Genomic DNA, 26704 nt, shown 5'->3' with positions numbered 1-26704 from the left:
CCTGAGGAGAGCGCGCCCCTCATCCCTAAAGAGACGTGTACCCCCCGGAACGCCGCCTCCGGCGGCGTTTGGGATTGTGTTTGCCAACAGTCGCTGGGGACCTTGTTGGTTTCACTCCACGTCTGCTCCTATGGTAATACCCCTCTCATGCTCCTTCACCTCGGTGATTGCTGGCATCACCCAATACAATACCCCTCATCCTCTCTCCCTCTCTCCTTTTTCCTCTCTCTCCCTCTCCCTCCCCCCACCCACCAGGACAACAAGCCCCCTCATCCCTGAGGAGAGCGCGCCCCTCATCCCTAAAGAGACGTGTACCCCCCGGAACGCCGCCTCCGGCGGCGTTTGGGATTGTGTTTGCCAACGGTCGCTGGGGACCTTGTTGGTTTCACTCCACGTCTGCTCCTATGGTAATACCCCTCTCATGCTCCTTCACCTCGGTGATTGCTGGCATCACCCAATACAATACCCCTCATCCTCTCTCCCTCTCTCCTTTTTCCTCTCTCTCCCTCTCCCTCCCCCCACCCACCAGGACAACAAGCCCCCTCATCCCTGAGGAGAGCGCGCCCCTCATCCCTAAAGAGACGTGTGTCCCCCGGAACGCCGCCTCCGGCGGCGTTTGGGATTGTGTTTGCCAACGGTCGCTGGGGACCTTGTTGGTTTCACTCCACGTCTACTACCTATCCTGTCCTAGGGTAATAACCTCTATTTGTCTCCTTGTTTGTATGGTGTCTGTATTATCTGTAGTCATATTGTCATTCCATGAGGTAGCACAGTCACTAGGACTGATAGTGGTGTTAGCCTTTGTCATTTTACTCTAGTCTTAGTCCTGTTCATTGGCATGTCTGGTTGGATCAGGAGGAGTAGTCCATGGTGCCTGACCTTTGTTTGCCTCTGTTAATTTCCTTTTCCCCTCTTCTCTCTCTCTCTCCTTCTCTCTCTCTCTCTCTCTCTCTCTCTCTCTCCTTCCTCCTTGGTGCCTCTCGGCTCTCTGTGTCAGGCGGCGGGCTGCCATGAGTAACTAGGCCTAGGTTCTCTTCGGAGTTCCTGGAGGGGCTCGGCCCCTACTCTCTCTGTGGGTGATCCAAGGTCCCTGGAAGTGTCCGTGCACGTTTACCCCGACCTTTGCTGATCTTCGGATCTTGAATGTCATTGTGAGTGGGTTTTTTACTATCCTCCCTACCGCCTAAACCTACAGGGCCTCGGTCTTCATGCCACGGGGGGATGCCAACGACTTTCCCCTCTGGGGCTCGTCGGAATCTCTGGTTAGCTTGCACCTCCTCCCTCCACCGCGCCCTCCTTTGTGCTACACGACTCGGTTTAGGAATTAGGCACGTTCCTTTTATCGGTGCACTGGTCGCCCCTATCGGAAACACGTGGTCAGTATTGTTTAGGCCCCTTCCCTCATTACTACTGTATGTTGGTATGGCATGCATATTCATAGTTTAGGCAGGGTATATGCTTGCGGCCTTCATACACACCCGTACTCCCCCTCGAATAGGCCTGTCCCCTGATCATGTCACCCATATTATAATAATACAATATTAATTTCATAACATACTGTAATTTAATATAACAATGCTAGGATGTAAGGTGACAAAATTAGAGCCTTATTTACGCCCCTCCCATTACTTTTGTCACCACTAAGGCCAACCTTATCCAGTTGGACCTCCCTAGAAGCCCCCGGGCCCTTATGGCCTCCTCCCCCTCCCATCACCATATCCCAGGGTTTGGAAGTGTTGTTGGCCACATTTGGGATTGACTCAACGAGGGAACGGGTGTTTCAGCCATGTAAGCGTAGGGACAACTCCCGCCATTGGCTCTCTCTGCCTTATCCTCGTGACTTGATTGGAGACCCAACGGGTGGGCTTATCTATACTCTACAAGGAACCCAGGTTATATAATCGGGATGATCCCAGTGGATGGGGGTCAATTTATCCCTACCATCTAACAATAGAAATAGGTCCATCCAAAACACTGTTTTTAACACCTACTTTAATACTAAGATAAATATACCATCATCACCCCCTTATCCATAATAATTTCGTATTCCCCCTATCGGGAACCGGCCCAGATTGGTTTGTGTCTGTGGCCTATTATCTCCCCTTATCTCTCTAGATCTCCTTAGCTGACCCATCTTTAGTCCCGGGATCTCTGGCCTCCTGATATAACCTGGCTCCCACCTATAACATGCCCCTCTCTCTAGGAGGGCTCCCTCGCCCTGGGGAGCCCTCGGCCTGTTGGGCACTCCTCTCTCGTCCTCGATCTCGGCTTCTCACTCATTAGGGGGCTCCCCTTTCAACCCTCCTGGAGAAAGGGGGCCCCACGTAACAGTACGTAATTGAGGTGGCGAGGCCCCATGGAACCCCGCCCCTCTCCCACGTGTCCACAGAGTTCAGTGAAGCGCCCCGCCCCGCGCTGACGTCACCGGGGCAGGCCTCCTCTGGTGTCATGGCGCGGGGGTCGTCTGCTCTCTCCTCTGTATCCGATTCTGGGGGGTCATACTGTATGACTCACAGTATGATTAATCCGACAACATGATGATAATAGTTTCTTATTGTGATGATGGTAACTGTCTCTTGATATCTGTTTGTTGTCTATTGTGCACTTAGTCTGATGCTGGGCCTCCTGTGGGGAGAGATAGTACTTCCTATCATGGGTCTCACACCGTCATCGACTGCGTCCGCGCGTCTGGCCTCCTCGTCTGTATTCCTGTCCATGCTAGGAGCTGTCCCTGATGTTCCCCTTGTCACAAAGCTCCCTCCGGGGAACGGCTTGACGGTGGTTTCCGGGGGTATCGACGAATGGGCTGACCGGAATCACATTGTGGGGGACCTCTCAGGGTGGTGTTGGCGGGTCTATGGAACCAGGTTGGTTCTAGCATCAGAAGGTCTGTCTTTGGTAGCATCCTTGATTTTGTCTCCTCACGGATTAGATAGGCACTTACCCACTAGCTGCTTCCCTCCCACTGCTTCCCCTTCCCCCTTTACCATAGACGGACCCCGGGTCGTGTGGCACGGCGTTCTCCCGCTCTACCACCGGTTGAGACGGGCCGTATGCTTCTCCTGGTGCTGAGCGGCGCTGATTAGGCCTTCTAGCCTTTTCAGAGGGCATGCCATGTCTACAGGTTAGCTACACTAATAGTGATTTTTACTTATCCTCTTTTTCCCCCCCTTAGATTAATATCATTATCTCTACTCTTCTAGTTTTATCAGGACCGGGACTCTCTCTAGTCTGGTTCTGCATAGCCAGTCCTCTGTGTTGTGTTATATCTTGTTTAGCCAGGACCTCCTCTGGTCCCGTATCACATAGTCTATCCTCTGTATTGTATGATGTTTTGTAATAACTTGTCCCAATAGCTCCATTTACCCCTCACATGTCACTCTAGTTGAATCCCCCTGACCCTCACCCTGTTTTTCCCTCTCTACACTACGCCTCCTGCCTTCCTGTGCAGTTCTCGGCGCTGAGAGGAGGTGACATGCTGTGAGACGGCCCTCTAGATCTCCCTCCAGAACACCCGTCTCCCTCCTGCCTCCCCTCTGAGACGCCCCACCCCGCCCTTCCTACACACTCCCCCACAGAGCTGCCGACGAGATGACGAGAGATGGCAGTGCGACCGGATTGACCCGTTACACGCCTCCCTCATCTCCTGAGAAGCCAGCTCCACACCTCACACTGACTTTAATTGATCCACAACAGACACTCCAGTTGCCACGGGACTCTGGGACTACCCCACCCCCCCTCATCACCGATGCACGTCCCTGTGGTCATTATTGTACTAATTACTCCACAATGTGCCTGTAAACCTGCCGCACTATGGCTTTGAATGTCTATTTCAAACTGCACGGATTCCTGGTTTACCCTATTGCACTTGTGGTGTTGTACAATTTCATCGCATTTCCCCACCCCACGATAAACCTGTAAGCCCTCTGTATTATTGCATTGAATGTCTATTTCAATATGCACGGGTCTGTGGTTTAACCCCTACACACTTGTGGTGTGGCATGGTTATCTTATATTTATCACAATTAATACACTTGGTTTAATTGCACTGGTGGTGTCCTACTTTCATTTCCTATACACCCTTACCAACTCCCTCTAACGTAGGCTCACCACTCAACATGGACAACAGTCTGGTTTCTCCCCACAGAGGTAACTCCACCTGTAATGTAATGTCCCCCTGCAGGTTATCAGCTACCTCTGATTTACCTCGCATAGTCCCCCTCACTCACCAGTTTCCCCATTTGAGAACTGGAATCGTTTTATCGCTCACCCTATTCATGGCCACCTGCTGTCCTAACGGTGCTACTGCACGTCCCACTGCCCTGGTAGTTGTTCTAACCTCATATCTACACCTTAGACACATTATCAATACATTACTGATCCTTACTGATTCCTCCCACATTTACTGATTACACGGGTTCTATCCTAATATTCTTTCTTATGTACCCTAAGCCAGTTTGTCCTTTTTTCTCCTCTACTAATAACACTGACATTCTCATTAGATGATTACATGCCCTCACATATTATAATTACGACACACTCCATACCATGTCCAATCATTCAGTACTTGCCTTCACATATCATAACAACTCATCACTCCATGACCCATTTCTCTTCCCCTCTCTTTCTCACATAATTCTTTATTACACATTTCTCATCACTGATCACTGATGGGGTTTCCCTTTTTCCTCTCAAAATCCCTACAATCCCTTCTCTGTTTTTGTGTGTGCCTGTCCTCCCCCTCTCCCTCCCTCCGCTGCTCATTTGGAGCTGCGGGCTTCTCTAGGGAATTCCCTTCCTGTGACGACGCGATCTCTGACGTCACCGCTAAGATCTCCGTCTCTGTCATTTCAACTTTCACTTCTATTTCACTCTAACGGGCCCCCACGCTCCCGATTTTGGTCGGATTCATTTCGTCTTCCCCCTCTAACATGAATCCGTGCCTCAAAAACATTCCTTTCGCGTTCCTTCATGTTAATTCACCGTTAGCCATTTCGCCGTTAGCCCCCTCGCCGCTAGCCGTTTCATTTCCTGGTTTTCGCGTCTCTTCCGGCCCCCTAGCTGTCCATCAAACGGTCTCTTCCGGTCCCCTCCGCTGTAGCTTTCGGCAACGTAACTCCCGCCCCCTCCGACCTGCGATTGGCCCTCTGGGGCCACGCACTTGAACTCGTCCTTTCGTCTATTGCACTCCTGAGCGCAGATAAGAAAATTACCGCACCTGAACTCTAACTTAAAAATTGGTAATTATAAATTATTTCTTTGACATTTCCAAATCTAATACGTTACTTGAGACTATCTCAAGTTTGTCCTAACGTTTTTCCTCTGAAAAAACACACTTTAATCTCGTTTTAACTCCGTTTTCACCGTGTTTCAGCCTTTGTAAAACTTCACCGTCTGCCATCGCCGCACCACCTACTCCATCGCCTCACGTCCCGTCCTCCCGTCTCCCGTTCGATAATTAATGTAAGTATTTCTCTCCTGCGCTGTGAATTTATAGTTGTCAATTGTTTTATTAAATTTCTGACATAGCGGCGGGTTCTCCTCCTGCGTCCCGTCCATTCCATCTAATTACCTGTCCATTGTCATGCTAATTTCGCCGTTCACTTTGAGCGACGCTAGCCCACCTCCACTAACCAGACCTTTAAATTCCCGTCCGCCATCTTGATGAGGGCCCCCTTCATTAGTAACAGGAATAGTTTACTACTGTTCCAATAGTTTCTTATTATAACAAATTACTTTTCCAATTGATAATGCCCACACATAACTCCCTATATATTTTCACCCCCCAAAATAACTCTTATTTACAATAACGATGATAGGAACAATTGTCTAAAACACTTTAGGGCATGTTGGGGCCTCCCCTTCCATTCCCCTTACAAGTTTAATACACAGTTTTATGGTGCTTCAGTGTGTAACTGGGTTCGTCATGCATACGTGATCAATGTGTATACTGGCTTACTGCATTGATGTTTTATTACTACACTCCATTCCTCTGCATGATGTATTCAGTGCATTCTGGCTCACTATATTTATCATTTACAACAAGAGTGTTAGGAACAATTGTTTAGAAGGCCTTAGGACACATCTAGCTCCCCCTCCCCTCTATTCCCCTCACACGCTTAATGCTCTTCACTATGATGCTTCAGTGTGTACATGGGTTCATCGTGCTTATGCAATAATGACTTTATTGTTGCTCTTTGGGGTCAAGCATCAATATGTATATTGGCTCATTACATTGATGTCTTGTGACTACCTTATCCCTCTGCATGATGTATTCAGGTGCATTCTGGCTCACCATAATTATCCATTATTACAACAACGTTGATAGGAACAATGATTCAGATTACTTTAGGATACATTTGCCCCCCCCCCACCTAACCGTTAACCCCTTCCATTCTCTCGTCTGCGTCCCCTCTCTGCTGGGCTCGAGCTTTTGTACTGCCCTTCCTCTCAACTACTGTCCTGCCTCTCCAATCCTATCCCCATCACCTTACTCCCCTGTAGTGGTTGTTTGTTCATCTAGTGGTCATTAGGGGTGATTAGGTCATCTTGACCTCTAATACACACTCCCTTGACCTGTCAGCGGGCTCCTGAGCATTTCTCTCTGCCTGCTTACTCCCCACAAGATGCGTGTCACAGCACACATGCACGCACCCATACAAATGCTTCTTCTCTCCTTCAGAGAGATGTTGGCATACGATGTAGCACCTTGTTTACCTGGTGATGCAACAGGCTGTCTCTCTGGCTGTCTCTCTGACACCTGGCTGTCTGTCCCTTTTCCCTGGTGATGGAGCGGGCTATCTCTCCGCCCACCCAGCGGGGCTCGCATGCGCGCTGCGCGCGCAGGCTCGCCACTGGGCTATCTGTCTTCGGTCAGCCTGGTAATGGATCAGGCTGTCTCTCTGGCTGTCTCTCTGACACCTGGCTGTCTGTCCCTTTTCCCTGGTGATGGAGCGGGCTATCTCTCCGCCCACCCACTGACACCTGGCTGTCTGTCCCTTTTCCCTGGTGATGGAGCGGGCTATCTCTCCGCCCACCCAGCGGGGCTCGCATGCGCGCTGCGCGCGCAGGCTCGCCACTGGGCTATCTGTCTTCGGTCAGCCTGGTGATGGATCAGGCTGTCTCTCTGCCCACCCAGTGGGGCTCGCATGCGCGCTGCGCGCGCAGGCTCGCCACTGGGCTATCTGCCCTTCACTCTACCCATCCAGTGGAGCTCGCATGCGCGCTGCGCGCGCAGGCTCGCCATCTGGCTGTCTGTCTGTCTCCCTTCCTATAGAACTCCAGTCCCTAGCTCATCCTAACCACAACCCCTCGCCCTTAATGCCTAAACCTCAACCAGGCCTCCCTCAGCCTGCGCTGACCTTTGACCCCACCCATTCCTTACCTTAACCTTCCCTGGGGCTAGAACATCTGGCCTACGGCCAATCCTAACCTCAACCCTCGTCCCCAATACCTAAACCTCAACCAGGCCTTTTCTTGGACCTCGGTTGACCCCTGACCCTTGACCTCCCTAACCCCAACACCTTAGGCTTCTCCTAAACTCAACCTCTCTCTAACTTATTCTTTAACCCTCTGGTCTAGCCCTACTTCTCCACACACACATCATCACAACACCTCTCACACACGCACACACACCTTTCTATGTGTCTCTCTCCCTCTGAACTTAACGCTACTGTTTTTTCATTCCAGATTACCACGATTCATCCTTCCAGGTATACAATGTGGTCTCCTCCCCCCATCCCTCTCTCTCCTCCTCCCCCTCTCTCTCTCTCTCTCTCTCTCTCCCTCTCTCCTCCTCATATCTTTTCCCTAGCTTGTTTAATCTCCTTTACCGCTTTTGGTGGACCACTGGAGGCCGCCTGGATGGCAAGGGATGCGCCTTTGAATTTTTTGCATTCTCCTTGTCACCCAGGCCGCTTCTGTTGATCTGTAGTCGTAGGACGGCCACATTTACCTGTTTCCCCCTTTTATTTGGCTATCGCCTGATGAGTCCTAGCCTAGTAATGGACGAAACCGGTAGCGATTCGGGGGCCGTCGCTCGTGCTCCGTTTATTCTGGTCGGGACATGCAGGTAATCCCACCCGGAGTGCGATGGCCAACATTATTGAATTGCAAATTTTATTTGTTCACGTGGTGAACGCCTCTCACTCTGTGCCTCTCTCTCTCTCTCTCTCTCTCTCTCTCTCTCTCTCTCTCTCTCTCTCTCTCTCTCTCTCTCTCTCTCTCTCTCTCTCTCTGTGTTGACTGTCAAATTGTATATATGTCTCTTGTTAACCCCCTTTCCTCCAACAGCTCCCAGATGACGCTCATGCGTCTCTGCTTTTTAACCCTTCTTCCAGTTTTCCTCCTTATGATGACCTCTACTCTACGGACAGCCGAGATTTGGTATAGTTATTTTCTCCTTCAGGCAGGCCCCTTCTTAGCTTTTCAGATTAGGTTAGCTACTCGGCCAGGTATGACACGCACTCACACACACACACCAACACACACACACACACACACACACACTAGTCTTCCACATCTTGGCTCATAGTCTCCGCTGCTGCCTGGTAGTCCATCTTGTTAGTCTCATCTCTCTTGTCTTGTGTTTCCTTTCTCCCTTTCTCCCTTCCTCCTCCTTCCCTCTCTCTCTCCCCCTCCTTTCCAAAATAGCATGTCCCGCCCCATTCGTCCCCATGGGAACGCGTCTCGACGCACCCCCACCTCCCAGCCTTACCCCCCCCACCCACCACGCCCTTATACCCTCACTCCGATCCCCATCATTGCCCCCCCCGCCCCTCTCTTCCCCCACCGCACGCCATTCCCCGCCTCCTTGTCTGCGCCCACACCTCCCCCCTCTTCCAAGCCCCTAGAGGCCAATGGGTCCTACACAGGAACCCTCCTGCCCCTCTCCTCCCCCCTGGGTCTACTGTGATCACCACTGGCCCTAGGCCCCCACCCCTGATCCCGACCACTTCCACCTCCTCTTCCACCCCCACTCACTCTGCCCCGACTCCCGCCTCTGTCACCTGCCCCCCCCTTATGTCCCTTACAACCCGCCCCACCCTGGCCCTGAGAAGGACTAGGCGTACCTCCCACGGGATGACGGCGGCGCGCACTAGAATCCCGCGCCCGCTTCCCCTATACACCCGCCATGACCACGGAGGCTTCAAACACCTCTGGACCCTGACTCCTATTCGGAGCACGGTGGTCATGGGGGACTCCAACCTCCACCGCCTCCCTCCTATTGGGAGTGCTTATGTCCAGGTGGACTGCTACCCAGGAGCTAAATTTGGCCATGCAGCCAATATCTTGAGTAGCGTCAGAACGCCAGTCCAGCACGTTACTCGTGTCATCCTGGCTTTTGGCCTTAACAATAGGTCCACACCCCTGGACCTCACCACTCGCCAAATACGGGATCTTTACGCCCGGGCCACCACTGCCTTCCCCTCTGCCTTCATCCTTATCCCCCTCATAAATGTCAACCCCACCCTATCACGGGCAGAGAAGGACACCATCCACACCATCAATGGCTACCTGGCCATGCAGGTTCCCACTATCCCCCTCCTCCCCTCCCACCTTTTCCACACGGACCCTGACAGAATCCACTGGACCACACACACAGCTGGGGCCATTCTGAACCACTGGTCCCCGTTCCTCAGCTAAAGGCCCTGACATTCCCCGCCCGCTAGCACGCCCACCTACCTCTGATCTCCCCCATCAGAGTATCCCAGCGGGGTCGGGCCCTTAGCTCGTCCTCCAGATTACCCCTTTACCCAGTTCCCATCCACCCTCATGCTTCTTCACCTTAGTGATGCTGGCATATGTCTACCATTCCCCATACACACATATATATATATATATGTATATACACTCACACCCCTTCCACCCCGCCATCCAGTCCCCTCCGCCCTCATGCTTCTTCACCTAGTGACTGCTGGCATCACCCCAACCCCAAAGCCCCTTCTCTTTCCCCCTCCCCTCCTCCTCTCTCCCTCCCTCCCCCCTTCCCCCCTCCCCCCGCCCACCAGGACGGGACTACCCATCATCATCATCACACGCCCTCTCATCCCTGAGGAGACGCGTGCCTCTCATCCCTGAGGAGACGTGTACCCCCCGGAACGCCGCCTCCGGCGGCGTTTGGGATTGTGTTTGCCAACGGTCGCTGGGGACCTTGTTGGTTTCACTCCACGTCTGCTCCTATGGTAATACCCCTCTCATGCTCCTTCACCTCGGTGATTGCTGGCATCACCCAATACAATACCCCTCATCCTCTCTCCCTCTCTCCTTTTTCCCTCTCTCTCTCTCCCTCCCCCCACCCACCAGGACAACAAGCCCCCTCATCCCTGAGGAGAGCGCGCCCCTCATCCCTAAAGAGACGTGTGTCCCCCGGAACGCCGCCTCCGGCGGCGTTTGGGATTGTGTTTGCCAACGGTCGCTGGGGACCTTGTTGGTTTCACTCCACGTCTGCTCCTATGGTAATACCCCTCTCATGCTCCTTCACCTCGGTGATTGCTGGCATCACCCAATACAATACCCCTCATCCTCTCTCCCTCTCTCCTTTTTCCTCTCTCTCCCTCTCCCTCCCCCCACCCACCAGGACAACAAGCCCCCTCATCCCTGAGGAGAGCGCGCCCCTCATCCCTAAAGAGACGTGTGTCCCCCGGAACGCCGCCTCCGGCGGCGTTTGGGATTGTGTTTGCCAACGGTCGCTGGGGACCTTGTTGGTTTCACTCCACGTCTACTACCTATCCTGTCCTAGGGTAATAACCTCTATTTGTCTCCTTGTTTGTATGGTGTCTGTATTATCTGTAGTCATATTGTCATTCCATGAGGTAGCACAGTCACTAGGACTGATAGTGGTGTTAGCCTTTGTCATTTTACTCTAGTCTTAGTCCTGTTCATTGGCATGTCTGGTTGGATCAGGAGGAGTAGTCCATGGTGCCTGACCTTTGTTTGCCTCTGTTAATTTCCTTTTCCCCTCTTCTCTCTCTCTCTCCTTCTCTCTCTCTCTCTCTCTCTCTCTCTCTCTCTCCTTCCTCCTTGGTGCCTCTCGGCTCTCTGTGTCAGGCGGCGGGCTGCCATGAGTAACTAGGCCTAGGTTCTCTTCGGAGTTCCTGGAGGGGCTCGGCCCCTACTCTCTCTGTGGGTGATCCAAGGTCCCTGGAAGTGTCCGTGCACGTTTACCCCGACCTTTGCTGATCTTCGGATCTTGAATGTCATTGTGAGTGGGTTTTTTACTATCCTCTCTCTCTCTCTCTCTCGCTCTCCCACTTGCTTACTCTCTCACCCCATCTCCCTTGCTCTCTCCCTCACATTTAAAACATTTACAACTTACATAATATTCTCCCTGACTCTTCTAATTTTAACCAATAAAAATTGGTCTTCGGACTTGGTAGGTCAACCTCATGGATTTCCTATGCTAATAAAACACCATCCCTCATCGTGATTGACAATAAATCCCAGTTCAAACCCTAGTGGATATTCAATAATTATAAGGCACCATTTTTTAGCGTGATTACCAATAGATCACAGTCCAGACCTTTGATAATTTGCTTCTTACAGAAGTCTGCTCTGTTACGTTTGGAAGTCTTCGGACACAATTAAGTCTTGCATAGACCTTTATCCCCAAACGTTGGACTGGACACACATTGAATACTTTGCTAGTTGTTCTCTTACCTCTTAGTTTATCCCTAGGGGACGGAGTGAGTAGGGTTTCAGGTGCGCGTGCCTTAGTGGGGTCTCACCTGTACTGTGGTCCCGTTGGGGTCCCACAGGGTGTTTCCTCGTTATTATTGCCACACCTAACCCTAACCCTAACCTAACCCTAACCCTAACCCTAACCCTAACCCTAACCCTAACCCTTGCTACCTCTTTGAATGGGGTCCTCCCGGCATTGCTGTACTGCCATCCGGATCCCTCGACAGGCCTCTGACGGGTTTTCCAGACCAGACCGTGTTTTCCACGTTTGGTGAGTATGGTTTTACGAGGTATAGTTAGCGTCGGTAGAAGATTGGTGGGTCCAGTGGTTTAGCACAATGGGACATATTCCCAGGACTCACCCGCCGGCAAACCTAGGCCCTAGCCGCTGGTAGAAGCTTGTAGGGAGTTCCAAGGCTCAATAGGAGCCTTACCTCCCTTCCGCCAGCACTCTCCTCAGCCCATGCTGGGCAGGCTGCGACAGGGGCAGCTTGTCTGGATGGGCGGGAGACCTCCCCAGCCCACGCTGGGCAGGCTGCGACAGGGGCAGCTTGCCTGGGTGGACGGGAGAAGTCCTTAGCCCCCCGTTGGGCAGGCTGCGACAGGGGCAGTCTGTCACGGTGGGCGGGAGACCCCCTCAACCCATGCTGGGTGAGCTGCGACAGGGGCAGCTTGTCTGGATGGGCTGGGGGTCGACCCCACTCTGGGCAGGCTGCGATCACAAGCAGTCTGTCTGGGTAAGTGGTTCTTCAGGCCCTCTCCGGGCAGGCTGTGGTAACCTCGCGGTGTTAACAAGCAGTCTGTTTGGGTGGGCAGGTAAGTATGCGGCCCTCCTGGGTCCCATTTGGGACAGCACGCAGGATGTGGTGGTCCAGGGCGAAGGACCTTGATCGCAGCCCAGTCTTTTACGGGGTTTAGCCCCACTCACACACCACTGCACTACACCTTTGACTGATTCTGATCATCACCCTCTAGCCCAAGGGGTGTGATCAAACCCATACCCCAGGATACGCTTTTGCCTCCCTGGTTTTTAGCATTGTTCACTTCCCCATGAGAAATTTCTTCTCTTGGATGAGTCCTCTTGCACAGTTTATTGTGCTTCCTTCTGGGTAACATTTCTACCCCAACATTTTCCGTTGGAGCAAGCAGTGGGCAGGTTCCCAGGTAAGAACTGCACATATTAGCGTTTTACCTTAGCTCAGCATTCATATTGTAAAATTTAGCCTCTCAATTTTATTAGCATTAGCTTAACAACAAAAAAAAAAAAAAAAAAAAAAAAAAAAAAAAAATTGCATTAGCTTAGCATAAAATTTTAAATTTTTAATAAAAAATTTTTTTTGCACTAAAATGATCCCAAAACATCCAAAATCACCAAAAAAATAATCTTACTCAAAAATAAGTCTTCCTTAGGCAAATTTCTATTCCCTTCCACTCCAAACACCCAATCACACCCACATTATCCTTCTTCCCAACGGCCTCTACCCAAAAACTTCTTACATTTCTAAAAATAACAACTTAAAAAGAGATCACCCTTAGTCCAAGAGTTATCCCATTCCACTCCAATACCCAATCACCCTCACTTCCTCCCCACACCACTCTTACTCCAACAGCCCCCACTCAATCCTTATAAATTATCCCCAGTTCAGATCTCCAGCTTTGAATGTTCACTTGGATACTCGGACTATGGACCTTTTCTCGATAGACTGGACTTACTAGGACTCTCAGGACCTATTATACTACCAATTGGTTTGGAATCACACACTGGGGATTTGATCAACCCTGGTGGGCCTGCCTAGGGGAGGGTGTCTAGTGTTTCGAAGGCCGAAACGCCCAATGATCCTAGGTATACTACTGATGATGTGATTCCTCTATTTCGAATCCACGTAGGATATTTACTTTCACCGAACTGGACTTCAACCGACCTATACACTATGACCTGGCAGTCAGTCTCCACCAAGTTCAGACAACAGTGATTCAACTCATATTACCCTACCCAATAAGTCCTCCATTCTACTGCAATTCACCTATTCTGACATTTACCAATCCAATATCCTTCAGTCTCAACTCGCTAGATCACTAGATTAATACTGGCCATGGACAGGAACTCATGCCTAAATCTAAAACTCTGAACCCATAACCTTGGACTAAATACCTCACCTTAACCTAAGGGCTTCAGACCTAAACACAACCCCTAAACACTAACCCTTGGAACACACCTAAACCCAACCCTTTTTATGGCTTCGGATTTACCCCAACCCTACCCTCACCCTAACCTCAACCCTTTGGAACACACCTAAACCCAACCCCCCTTTTTATGACTTTGGATTTACCCCAACCCTACCCTCACCCTAACCTCAACCCTTTGGAACACACCTAAACCCAACCCCCCTTTTTATGACTTTGGATTTACCCCAACCCTATCTTCACCCTAACCTCAACCCTTTGGAAAACACCTAAACCCAACCCCCCTTTTTATGACTTTGGATTTACCCCAACCCTATCTTCACCCTAACCTCAACCCTTTGGAAAACACCTAAACCCAACCCCTTTTTATAACTTTGGATTGACCCGAACCCAATTCCTCATCCTACCCCAACCCATGCCCAGCCCCAACCCCCTCTATATTCCACCCTAACAACTCTGTATACTCTTCCCTCCTCCTCCTTTCTTCCCCCCCCCCCCCCCCCCACCCACCCATTTTGCCCTCTCCCACCGTCCTGAGCTCCCCCTTAGGACAGGTGGGTAGAGACTGACTAAGCCCTGTGGGCAACAGTTTTCCTCGCCCCGTGGGTGTCGACTCTGTATAGTCTTCCCTCTCCTACTCACGCTCTCTCCCCTACTCTCACACCCCCTTCTCCTACCCTACCACCCCTTTTATACCCTCTCCTCCCATCCTGGAGATCTCTCTTTGGATGGTGGGTAGAGACTGACTAAGCCCTGTGGGCAACAGTGTCCCTCGCCTCGTGGTTGCTGGCTCTGTATGGTCAATTTCCCTCCCCTTTCCCAATACTTTCATCAGCTCCCATCTAATCCTTCCAATCGTCACTATCATTGGACCCCTAACGGACCGGACCTACCGTTTCCCTGTCCTTCAGTCTAAAAAGTCTCCGGACACCGGTTACCTCTCAACCCCTGACGGGCAGTGGTACTCAGACTGATTTCTGCTATGGATGTAGACCAAGATTCAATGTCTCAATTGGACTTTAACAGAGATATTTATACGATCCCAAAGTCTTCGGACACCAGCAGTTCCAAGCCCTGGTGGTTGGAACACTATTGTACGGATCACCACTTCTCTTTTACCTTTACCAGGAGATGGGGTGAGTGAGATTCAAGCGCGAGTGCCTTCGTGGGGTCTCACCTTAACTGTGGTCCCGTCGGGGTCCCACAGGGTGTTTCCTCGTTAATGCTACCACACCTAACCCTAACCCTAACCCTAACCCTAACCCTAACCCTAACCCTAACCCTAACCCTAACCCTAACCCTGGTGGGGATTAGGGGCCTTAACCCCATCCTGACCCCTGATCCTAACCCCAACCCCTCCTTTCCTATGCCCAATCCCAACCCTCCTCCCCCCTCCCCCTATCCACTTCCCCCTCCCCTTGACCCCACTTACCTGCTCACTGGTCGTCCGTTGCCTCCGGAGCTCTCCGTACGGCTGGAACCAACGATCCATCCTACCTGCTGGAGAAAGATACATAAGTGGAATTTAGAGGTATTTAAACCTATAGTGGTGTTGGGTGATACCAACCTCTCGGCCATCCCTACCTTTCAGGATGAGAATATCCAGGTTGACAGTTTTCCTGGGGCTAACTGTCTTCATCTAGGGGGGGTGCTAGAGAAACTAACACCAAACCCGGACGTAGAACATGTGATTCTGTCTGTGGGCCTTGTGAACTGTCTAGACAGACAGAAAACCAGCACTACCTGGAAGCAATTGAAGCAGCTCGGTAGGTCCTGTGGCAAAGCTTTTCCCAAGGCCGCCGCCTATATGCCGCTCATCACTTTCTCCGACAGACTAGACAAAGACCAACAAGAATTATTGGAGACTCTGAATATCAAAATTGATAATATTTCTCCTTTCCAGCCAATACCTGAAATGGGTAGACTCCAATTCCGGGTCACAGAACAGGATCCGGTCCTTTGGACTCCTGAAACCGCAGATAATATGCTGAGATTATGGATTAACCATCTAATGATGTGAAAGGTTACATATTCCCGGCTGATTTCCGGGGGGTAGATGAGGGATTCCTGGAGAGAGAAACAAAATGTTACACATACATCTTACCAAGAATCACACATATATATATCTACTTACCTGGAATGACCAGTAGGGGGAGATGGGTTCCTGTGGAAAGGAAAAAAGGAAAAATGGTCAATAGAGGTCTACAGTACGGTTGACAATACTTACCTGTATACCTACCTGGATACCTACCTTGATGGGAATATTTTAATCCTCCTCTTCTTCTTCTTTTATGGGGACAAAAAAATCTTTTAATAAAAACACAGGAACTTGTGCCAGTGCAACTCCAGCCCAACATTGGGCTGAGACCTCCTACAAACCTAACCCAGCCAGAGCCTAGTACAGTGTTTTATTTTTTGATAAATACTTTTAATTCCCCCTTATTTTATCTTTTGAGGTTTTTAGATGGGAATTAAGTTATTGGTATCTTTTACTAAGAAAGTGTTGGGCCTAATTAAGCCTTAAGTGAACACAGAGGGTGCGAGAGGGGTATGGCATATTGGCCAATTAGAAACCACAGGAAGTGGCCAAGCCCCCTCCCCTTCTCCACTACTTAACTTCCTGTCTGTCTCCTTCAACTCAGTTCTCCTCTGAGGAAGCCTTATGAAGGTGAAACGTTAGGAGCTCCTTCTTTTATTCTTTTACTCTTTTACTCTTTTATTCTTTTATGGGGGGCAAAAACTTTTAGAGTGCATTTTTAACTATGGTTTTATTCAGAGTGGTTTTAGTCCATCTTTGAATCTTTTTTTTGGTCCTTTGTTTTAAACAAACAGTTGCATATATTTGCACCCAGTACTTGGCACTTTAGCAGGGGAGAGAACCCTGGTTGGTTCAGTTCCCTCTTTGTGTGGGGTGAGTGTGTATGTGTGGGTGTGTGGTGCACTTACCTTATTTCCTGGTTTGGAACCTTTTGTTCAAAAAGCACAGTGTGCAGTTCTACAGGGACTAACCAAGGAAGGGGCCATCTTCACCTTGCACAGGTGTCATTGGGGCAAAAAAAGACAACCCTTTTTAGTAAGGGCTCTTTTTAGAAAGGCTTTTCTAAAAGCCATACCTTTCTATATGCAATTTAAAGGACTAAATATGAGAACACCATAGGCAATAGATGCACTTTATTTTATGTCTGAACAATTTTATTGAGACATTTTAGAAATACTTTTAGCAATTTTAGCGGTTTCAGTTTTATTAAGGAGCATGGAAGTGGGACCAATAGAAACAGGAAATGGGAGAAACCAACCCAAATACCTGAATGTCCCACTGGCCAAAAGGTATTTTAAACTTCTCCAAGCTCTGCATCACACAGAGATCCTGGATGATTCAATCTCCAAGGGATCCTGTCCGAAAGGGATGCAGAGACAGGTCAATAAATTAACATCTTTTATTAAACCTGCGTCCCCCTCTTTTAACACCACCACCAAGGTGAAAATAAACACCAATAAATGGTTGGAGGGGAACTTGGAAATTTTAAAATGTCATTATGAGGATATGTTGGTCTTTTTACTGGGTGACTTACCTGGGATGGATGAGGAGGCTTTTCGAGTGGCGGTGGGCTGGGGAAAGTTGAGATACAAACGCAAATTCACAACAACATCAGTGAAAACATTGCGGGAATTACTCACCTCTCCAGGAGAAAATCCATCTTCTCAAGCCCTCCGGCCGATGAGTCCGGAGGACTTCCCGCCACTGCCTGCATCCTTGGTTGTGGGGGTCCTAACTCCAATAGAGGAGGACTCCGACACCAGTGTGGTCACCCAGGGAGTTGGATACTTACCTTCAGTGGAAGCGGGGATAACTCCGGTGGCCTCTGGAACAGCTCCTATGGGGAAAACAAAGAACAACAAACAGTTACATGGGTCAAGCACAGCTGAAACTACCTTACTTACCTTTAAAGAGGCCCTGAACAGTACTCAGGTCTCTGTAATTGTGAGGGAGGGAGTCCAAGTTGCCCCCAGTAGTAGCAGCGAGGTGATAATTAGCTCGACTAATACCAGCCCGCCCCCAATACTGGAGATCAGTTGGCATCCTAAAGTGATGCGGAAGCGTCTGAGTGACAGCATGGTGGGCAAAAGGGGTCCTAACTCTACCCTTACCCCCCTTCCTAACCCCAACCCTTCCTCCCCCATATCTAACCCCAATCCTCCCCCCCCACCAATTCCCATGGTGGGGATTAGGGGCCTTAACCCCATCCTGACCCCTGATCCTAACCCCAACCCCTCCTTTCCTATGCCCAATCCCAACCCTCCTCCCCCCTCCCCCTATCCACTTCCCCCTCCCCTTGACCCCACTTACCTGCTCACTGGTCGTCCGTTGCCTCCGGAGCTCTCCGTACGGCTGGAACCAACGATCCATCCTACCTGCTGGAGAAAGATACATAAGTGGAATTTAGAGGTATTTAAACCTATAGTGGTGTTGGGTGATACCAACCTCTCGGCCATCCCTACCTTTCAGGATGAGAATATCCAGGTTGACAGTTTTCCTGGGGCTAACTGTCTTCATCTAGGGGGGGTGCTAGAGAAACTAACACCAAACCCGGACGTAGAACATGTGATTCTGTCTGTGGGCCTTGTGAACTGTCTAGACAGACAGAAAACCAGCACTACCTGGAAGCAATTGAAGCAGCTCGGTAGGTCCTGTGGCAAAGCTTTTCCCAAGGCCGCCGCCTATATGCCGCTCATCACTTTCTCCGACAGACTAGACAAAGACCAACAAGAATTATTGGAGACTCTGAATATCAAAATTGATAATATTTCTCCTTTCCAGCCAATACCTGAAATGGGTAGACTCCAATTCCGGGTCACAGAACAGGATCCGGTCCTTTGGACTCCTGAAACCGCAGATAATATGCTGAGATTATGGATTAACCATCTAATGATGTGAAAGGTTACATATTCCCGGCTGATTTCCGGGGGGTAGATGAGGGATTCCTGGAGAGAGAAACAAAATGTTACACATACATCTTACCAAGAATCACACATATATATATCTACTTACCTGGAATGACCAGTAGGGGGAGATGGGTTCCTGTGGAAAGGAAAAAAGGAAAAATGGTCAATAGAGGTCTACAGTACGGTTGACAATACTTACCTGTATACCTACCTGGATACCTACCTTGATGGGAATATTTTAATCCTCCTCTTCTTCTTCTTTTATGGGGACAAAAAAATCTTTTAATAAAAACACAGGAACTTGTGCCAGTGCAACTCCAGCCCAACATTGGGCTGAGACCTCCTACAAACCTAACCCAGCCAGAGCCTAGTACAGTGTTTTATTTTTTGATAAATACTTTTAATTCCCCCTTATTTTATCTTTTGAGGTTTTTAGATGGGAATTAAGTTATTGGTATCTTTTACTAAGAAAGTGTTGGGCCTAATTAAGCCTTAAGTGAACACAGAGGGTGCGAGAGGGGTATGGCATATTGGCCAATTAGAAACCACAGGAAGTGGCCAAGCCCCCTCCCCTTCTCCACTACTTAACTTCCTGTCTGTCTCCTTCAACTCAGTTCTCCTCTGAGGAAGCCTTATGAAGGTGAAACGTTAGGAGCTCCTTCTTTTATTCTTTTACTCTTTTACTCTTTTATTCTTTTATGGGGGGCAAAAACTTTTAGAGTGCATTTTTAACTATGGTTTTATTCAGAGTGGTTTTAGTCCATCTTTGAATCTTTTTTTTGGTCCTTTGTTTTAAACAAACAGTTGCATATATTTGCACCCAGTACTTGGCACTTTAGCAGGGGAGAGAACCCTGGTTGGTTCAGTTCCCTCTTTGTGTGGGGTGAGTGTGTATGTGTGGGTGTGTGGTGCACTTACCTTATTTCCTGGTTTGGAACCTTTTGTTCAAAAAGCACAGTGTGCAGTTCTACAGGGACTAACCAAGGAAGGGGCCATCTTCACCTTGCACAGGTGTCATTGGGGCAAAAAAAGACAACCCTTTTTAGTAAGGGCTCTTTTTAGAAAGGCTTTTCTAAAAGCCATACCTTTCTATATGCAATTTAAAGGACTAAATATGAGAACACCATAGGCAATAGATGCACTTTATTTTATGTCTGAACAATTTTATTGAGACATTTTAGAAATACTTTTAGCAATTTTAGCGGTTTCAGTTTTATTAAGGAGCATGGAAGTGGGACCAATAGAAACAGGAAATGGGAGAAACCAACCCAAATACCTGAATGTCCCACTGGCCAAAAGGTATTTTAAACTTCTCCAAGCTCTGCATCACACAGAGATCCTGGATGATTCAATCTCCAAGGGATCCTGTCCGAAAGGGATGCAGAGACAGGTCAATAAATTAACATCTTTTATTAAACCTGCGTCCCCCTCTTTTAACACCACCACCAAGGTGAAAATAAACACCAATAAATGGTTGGAGGGGAACTTGGAAATTTTAAAATGTCATTATGAGGATATGTTGGTCTTTTTACTGGGTGACTTACCTGGGATGGATGAGGAGGCTTTTCGAGTGGCGGTGGGCTGGGGAAAGTTGAGATACAAACGCAAATTCACAACAACATCAGTGAAAACATTGCGGGAATTACTCACCTCTCCAGGAGAAAATCCATCTTCTCAAGCCCTCCGGCCGATGAGTCCGGAGGACTTCCCGCCACTGCCTGCATCCTTGGTTGTGGGGGTCCTAACTCCAATAGAGGAGGACTCCGACACCAGTGTGGTCACCCAGGGAGTTGGATACTTACCTTCAGTGGAAGCGGGGATAACTCCGGTGGCCTCTGGAACAGCTCCTATGGGGAAAACAAAGAACAACAAACAGTTACATGGGTCAAGCACAGCTGAAACTACCTTACTTACCTTTAAAGAGGCCCTGAACAGTACTCAGGTCTCTGTAATTGTGAGGGAGGGAGTCCAAGTTGCCCCCAGTAGTAGCAGCGAGGTGATAATTAGCTCGACTAATACCAGCCCGCCCCCAATACTGGAGATCAGTTGGCATCCTAAAGTGATGCGGAAGCGTCTGAGTGACAGCATGGTGGGCAAAAGGGGTCCTAACTCTACCCTTACCCCCCTTCCTAACCCCAACCCTTCCTCCCCCATATCTAACCCCAATCCTCCCCCCCCACCAATTCCCATGGTGGGGATTAGGGGCCTTAACCCCATCCTGACCCCTGATCCTAACCCCAACCCCTCCTTTCCTATGCCCAATCCCAACCCTCCTCCCCCTCCCCCTATCCACTTCCCCCTCCCCTTGACCCCACTTACCTGCTCACTGGTCGTCCGTTGCCTCCGGAGCTCTCCGTACGGCTGGAACCAACGATCCATCCTACCTGCTGGAGAAAGATACATAAGTGGAATTTAGAGGTATTTAAACCTATAGTGGTGTTGGGTGATACCAACCTCTCGGCCATCCCTACCTTTCAGGATGAGAATATCCAGGTTGACAGTTTTCCTGGGGCTAACTGTCTTCATCTAGGGGGGGTGCTAGAGAAACTAACACCAAACCCGGACGTAGAACATGTGATTCTGTCTGTGGGCCTTGTGAACTGTCTAGACAGACAGAAAACCAGCACTACCTGGAAGCAATTGAAGCAGCTCGGTAGGTCCTGTGGCAAAGCTTTTCCCAAGGCCGCCGCCTATATGCCGCTCATCACTTTCTCCGACAGACTAGACAAAGACCAACAAGAATTATTGGAGACTCTGAATATCAAAATTGATAATATTTCTCCTTTCCAGCCAATACCTGAAATGGGTAGACTCCAATTCCGGGTCACAGAACAGGATCCGGTCCTTTGGACTCCTGAAACCGCAGATAATATGCTGAGATTATGGATTAACCATCTAATGATGTGAAAGGTTACATATTCCCGGCTGATTTCCGGGGGGTAGATGAGGGATTCCTGGAGAGAGAAACAAAATGTTACACATACATCTTACCAAGAATCACACATATATATATCTACTTACCTGGAATGACCAGTAGGGGGAGATGGGTTCCTGTGGAAAGGAAAAAAGGAAAAATGGTCAATAGAGGTCTACAGTACGGTTGACAATACTTACCTGTATACCTACCTGGATACCTACCTTGATGGGAATATTTTAATCCTCCTCTTCTTCTTCTTTTATGGGGACAAAAAAATCTTTCAATAAAAACACAGGAACTTGTGCCAGTGCAACTCCAGCCCAACATTGGGCTGAGACCTCCTACAAACCTAACCCTAACCCTAACCCTAACCCTAACCCTAACCCCTAACCCTAACCCTAACCCTAACCCTAACCCTAACCCTAACCCTAACCCTAGATGCCCCAACCCTGACCTTTCCCCTAACCCTAGATGCCCCAACCCTGACCTTTCCCCTAACCCTAGATGCCCCAACCCTGACCTTTCCCCTAACCCTAGATGCCCCAACCCTGACCTTTTCCCCTAACCCTAGATGCCCCAACCCTGACCTTTTCCCCTAACCCTAGATGCCCCAACCCTGACCTTTTCCCCTAACCCTAGATGCCCCAACCCTGACCTTTTCCCCTAACCCTAGATGCCCCAACCCTGACCTTTTCCCCTAACCCTAGATGCCCCAACCCTGACCTTTTCCCCTAACCCTAGATGCCCCAACCCTGACCTTTACTTCTGGGGTGCCCCCTGGACCCCAAGGGTTTCAAAATCCTGGTCCTCAGGGCCCCCCTGCCCTGCACATTTTAGATTTTTCCCAACTCCAACATACTTGACACAAGCAAACTGTCATTACTAAGCTTCTCCAGAGCTTGATAACAACCAGTTAGGGTTAGGGTTAGGGTTAGGGTATGTTGGAGCAGGAAAAGTCTAAAATGTGCAGGACAAGGGTACCCTGAGGACCAGGTTTGAGCACTAGTGATTCTCTCCCTTAGTTACTAGAGCTACATAACAAACATTTCAGTCCTATCAGGTATGTTGGAGTAGGTAGAAATCTAAATCAAGCAACAGGGTATCTTGGGAAGTAGTGATTAATCTCTACCTTGGTCCTTGCAAACCACCTTTACTGTACACTTTCCATGTTTCCCCTTCTCCTACACCTGATTTTTATGAATTGGTAGTTTTCTAGCTCTGCAGAAGCTTGATAATCACCCTTCATTTGAATCAGGTATGTGAGTAGGAAAACATCTACCACATGCAAGACAAGGGGGGGCCCAAAAACTAACATTTCGAACAGCTGCCATAACTTCCATACTAAGGTTGCAATTGCTGCCCCCGTTGTGCCCCCGAACGTGTTGATTGTGGTTCAAAATATAGGTAATTTGTATATAAGGATAATGCCTGTGCTGTGACCGCTGGTATGCAAGTGGGTCATACGAAGGTCCCCCTCGGGAACAGGCATGGACGGCAAGTCTCCCAATTTGATGTCTTTAGCCCATATGGGTCCAGCAATCGGGAAGGACAACGTTGATTGCTGACTCCACAGTTGGAGGTGGCCCTCAAAGATAATGGAGGGAGAGAATGAGAGGCTTGTTTGGTGAGGTCCAAGGTGGTGGTGGGGGTTGTTGGCGTAATAGACAGGGTTTCAAGAAAAGTCCTCTGATGATGAGTGAGTAGTAAGGGAACCCGCCATGGGTTTATTAGATGGAAGTCTAAGGTCAAAGGTACTCAGTGGCAGAAAGCCAAAAGGCTTGTCAAAATATGTCCCTTTAGGAAGAGGACAATCGGAGGGTAAGGAAAGATCTTACAAGGGTGTTATTGTAGGAAGACGATGATTGACCAGTGGTGGGTGAAAGATTTCCTTCAAAATAAGAGTCCCTTCAATTTGTGCCCGAGAGGGAATGTCATGATGGTACCAGAGAGGTCCGATGAGGGTCCTATTAGAATGAGAGTGTGGGGGTAACCAAAGATGGGCAGTAGGATTTTCAAAATAAAAGTGCCAATGAAGTGAAAGTATGGTAGGATGATGACCACTGGGGGTGGGGGAAGGCCATGGTTGAGGATGACCAGTGGCAGATGAGCATAAAGCCTTTCCAAATAAATGTCCTTTAGAATTGCAGGCACAGGAGGAGGTGGACAGAGACGAGGGTTAGCCAAAATAAGTCACCTGTAGGTAGCAAGAAGGTCAGAACCGGATCCTTTAGGATATGCCGTGTTTTAGGGTTAGGCATAGGTCCCAAATGGTTAGGGTTAGAGTCAGAGGGTTGGGTTCTGGTTACAACAGGGTCTAGTACAGGTCCGAAATTCCAACAAGGTTAGGGTTAGGTGTTGGTCCTGAGTTTAGGTTAAGGGTATAGGTCGAGGCTCAAGGATGTATAGACAGGAGAGATGACAAGGAGGAGTCAAGAAGTGGAAGGGAGAGAAATTACTGTACAGAGCAGACACCCACAGGGCAAAGGACACTGTTACCCACAGGGCTAAGTAAGTCTACCTCCCATCCAAAAGGGTGGTCCAAAAGGATGGGAGAGGAGGGGTATTAAGGGTATTTATTGTTTTAGGTTGAGAATCACAAGCTTCCTCCCAGAGGAGGGGATTGATGGGTGGCTGCGGTGTTATCCTGGCAAGTGAAATTGAAATGGATACGGTCCAGTTCCCCAATCAGGAGAGCCCTGGGATGAGTAAAGTGATGTTTATTACAGAATGATAAATGTACTACAGTGTTGAGCTTAGACCCCATGGGGAATTAGTAATCAAAGGGCGCCAGCCCAACATCCAAAGAAGAATCCCCCACGGAATCCAAACACTGGTGGCGGTGGCTTTAGCCGACAACCCAGCCAAGGAGTCAGAGAACAGAGACAAGGGTTAAGGTGGGGAGGTGGAGGGTGACGCACTTAACAGTATGGACAAACTAAACCGGGAGAGAATTGTATTCAAAGGCATGGGATCATTGTGATAGGCTGACTTGACAGCTTTGATAGACGGGAGCGCTGATCAAACTGAAACCAAGATGACAGCCCGACATAGGAAGAGGAAAAGTAGACCATTCTTAGTGGGGGGAGTAAGTCATGAAACATTAGAGTATGCCCGAAAGCAGGGGTCGGTCTTGCCTATCCGAACATGCGCCAAGCTTCATTTCCCGGAAGAACGCAGCTGCCATCAAGGGTCCCCAAGGCGAGGATAGGGGTTTTTTTGGTAAAGGAAGACAGCAGAAGGAGGGAATTGTGAGACGGAGAATCTTCAGTTCTTCTTTCTGATAAGAGAATCAAGGCAAATCTAAGGTTGGAATTAGAAGGAGCTGTAGGGGTGAGTAGACACCAAAGCCCAGGCAGGTTAGGTGTGGTAGCATCAATGAGGAAACACCCTGCGGGACCACAGTTAAGATGAGACTCCACAAAAGCACTTTTAAATCTCTCAGCCCATCTTCAACAATAAGTATAGAGAACTGGTAATCAGTCTAACAGTATCATAACCACCAGGGTTGATATTATCGGTGTCTGGAATCTCCGAGACTGAGGTTATATAAAAGGTTTTGGCCAGAATCGATCCAATTGAGCGCTGGTGGTTAAAGGTCTAAGACCATTGGTCTTCATCTATAATAGATGTCAATCTGAGTATCGCCACCCTCCAGGGGTTGAGCGATAACTGGTGTCCGGAGACTAAGACTGAGAGGTCAGGGAGATTTGCTTGAAATTATAAAGTCCAAACTAGCGACCGAGGGTTAAAGGTTCCACGTCCCCTTCTTGAAGATCTCAAACCAACAACAAACACCATCCAGGTTGTAGCAGCTGGTGTCCGGAGACTTTAAGGCTTTGTCAATGGTCCATTGGGGGTCTCAGAGTTACAAACCCCAGGGTAGGTATATTGTAGTCTGGAGATGTTTAGAGGAACAACCGCTTGCGTAGTAGTATACAATATCCCTCTGTCAATATATAGTTAAGTTTGAAGCAACACTACTAGGAGGAAAGGACACTGGTCCCTGGATATCAATCAGTATTAACACCACCTGGGTTGAAATATTGTTGTCTGGAGACTTGAAGCTTACCAACGGCCAGGTCATAATCATAAAGATACATGTTGGTCAGGTTGAAGTCCAGTCCAAGTAAAGGAGAATATCAAACATGTACTTAAAGGGTCCTGAATTGTGGAAACGCATCAGTAGTAAACCCAGGGTCATTGGGTGTTTTCAGCCTTATTGTAATTCACTAGACACCCCTCTCCTTAGGCAGGGCCACCAGGGTTGAATCAAGTCCCAGTGACGGCGTCGAGGGGACACGTTGCGAAAATGGGATACTGGGAAATGCGGAACTCAAGATACGGTCCAAAACTTCTTGATTGGGGGGTCAAAATGCAGGTCGTTTGCACAGGGATGGGTAAGGCCCATTCTGTGACCATGGGTATGCAAGTGGGTCATATGAAGGTCCCCCTAGGGTTAGGGTTAGACGGCAAGTCTCCCAATTTGATGTGTTTATCCCCCAGGGGTCCAGCAATCGGGGAGGACAACCTTAATTGGTTGGGTGTACAAGATGACATCAGTTTCATGACCGCCTCCACAGATAAAGATAATGGGCGGGGTTGTTTGGTGAGGTCCCAGGTGGTAGGGGGGATAGGGGCTGTTGGAGTAAAGGATGGGGTTTTCGAAATAAGTCCTGAAAAGGGTGAGAAGGCTGATGAGCGAGTAGGAGGGCCCGCCATGGGTTTTATTGAATGGGAGTACAAGGTCAAAGGTACTCGGTGGCGGAAAGCCGAAATAAGTCCCTTTAGGAAGAGGACAATCAGGGTAAGGAAAGATCTTACAAGAGCCTTATTGTAGGAAGACCATGAATGACAGTGGAGGGTGAAAGGAAAGTCCTTCAAAATAAGAGTCCCTTCAAATTGTGCCCGAGAGGGAAAGTCATGATGGTAGCAGAGAGCTCCAATGAGGGTCTTATTAGAATGTGAGTGTGTGGGTAACCA

The 26704-nt window shown here is 49.1% G+C and overlaps 1 long non-coding RNA gene across 2 annotated transcripts; it reads left to right on the top strand.

Moving 5' to 3' along the window:
- The first annotated feature begins 299 nt into the window (after positions 1–299).
- On the top strand, positions 300–4453 carry LOC146276211 (uncharacterized). Of its 2 annotated transcripts, XR_014766328.1 has the most exons (5): positions 300–407; positions 530–692; positions 998–1151; positions 2610–3124; positions 3452–4453. It is a non-coding gene; the product is annotated as an uncharacterized LOC146276211 (long non-coding RNA). The 2 variants fall into 2 exon arrangements; XR_014766327.1 differs by having other exon boundaries at positions 998–3124; positions 3452–4447.
- The last annotated feature ends 22251 nt before the right edge of the window (positions 4454–26704 follow it).

This window comes from Hypomesus nipponensis, chromosome 8 (assembly GCF_054491055.1).
Source record: "Hypomesus nipponensis isolate SF chromosome 8, ASM5449105v1, whole genome shotgun sequence".
Taxonomy (NCBI): Eukaryota; Metazoa; Chordata; class Actinopteri; order Osmeriformes; family Osmeridae; genus Hypomesus; species Hypomesus nipponensis.
Note: the sequence above shows the minus strand (reverse complement) of the source record. Positions and strands in the feature narration are given on the sequence as shown.